This window comes from Orycteropus afer, unplaced genomic scaffold, assembly GCF_000298275.1.
Source record: "Orycteropus afer afer isolate SDZICR_OR568_19922 unplaced genomic scaffold, OryAfe1.0 scaffold00476, whole genome shotgun sequence".
NCBI classification, from domain to species: domain Eukaryota; kingdom Metazoa; phylum Chordata; class Mammalia; order Tubulidentata; family Orycteropodidae; genus Orycteropus; species Orycteropus afer.
The window spans coordinates 1,306,363-1,306,646 of record NW_006922063.1 but is presented as its reverse complement, the minus strand read 5'-3'; positions in this window follow the sequence as shown (position 1 = coordinate 1,306,646).

Here is a 284-nt window from a genome sequence, read left to right as displayed (position 1 = left end):
TTATGTGCCGTTGAGTCAGACCTGACCCATAGCGACCCCTCCTTGGGTTTCCAGGGCAGTATCACTACGGAAGTAGATTGCCCCATCTTCCTTCCGGGGAGTGGCTGGTGGGTTTGAACCGCTGGCCTTCTGGTTAGCAGTCAAGTGCCTTAGCCACTACGCTACCAGAGCTCCCTATATGTAGATATTATTTCTGTAGTGTTTTCTCCCTTCCTCTCCCACCCCTGGTAATCAACAAAGAAAGCTTCCTTCCATATACAAACCTTTCCTTGACTTTTTACAAT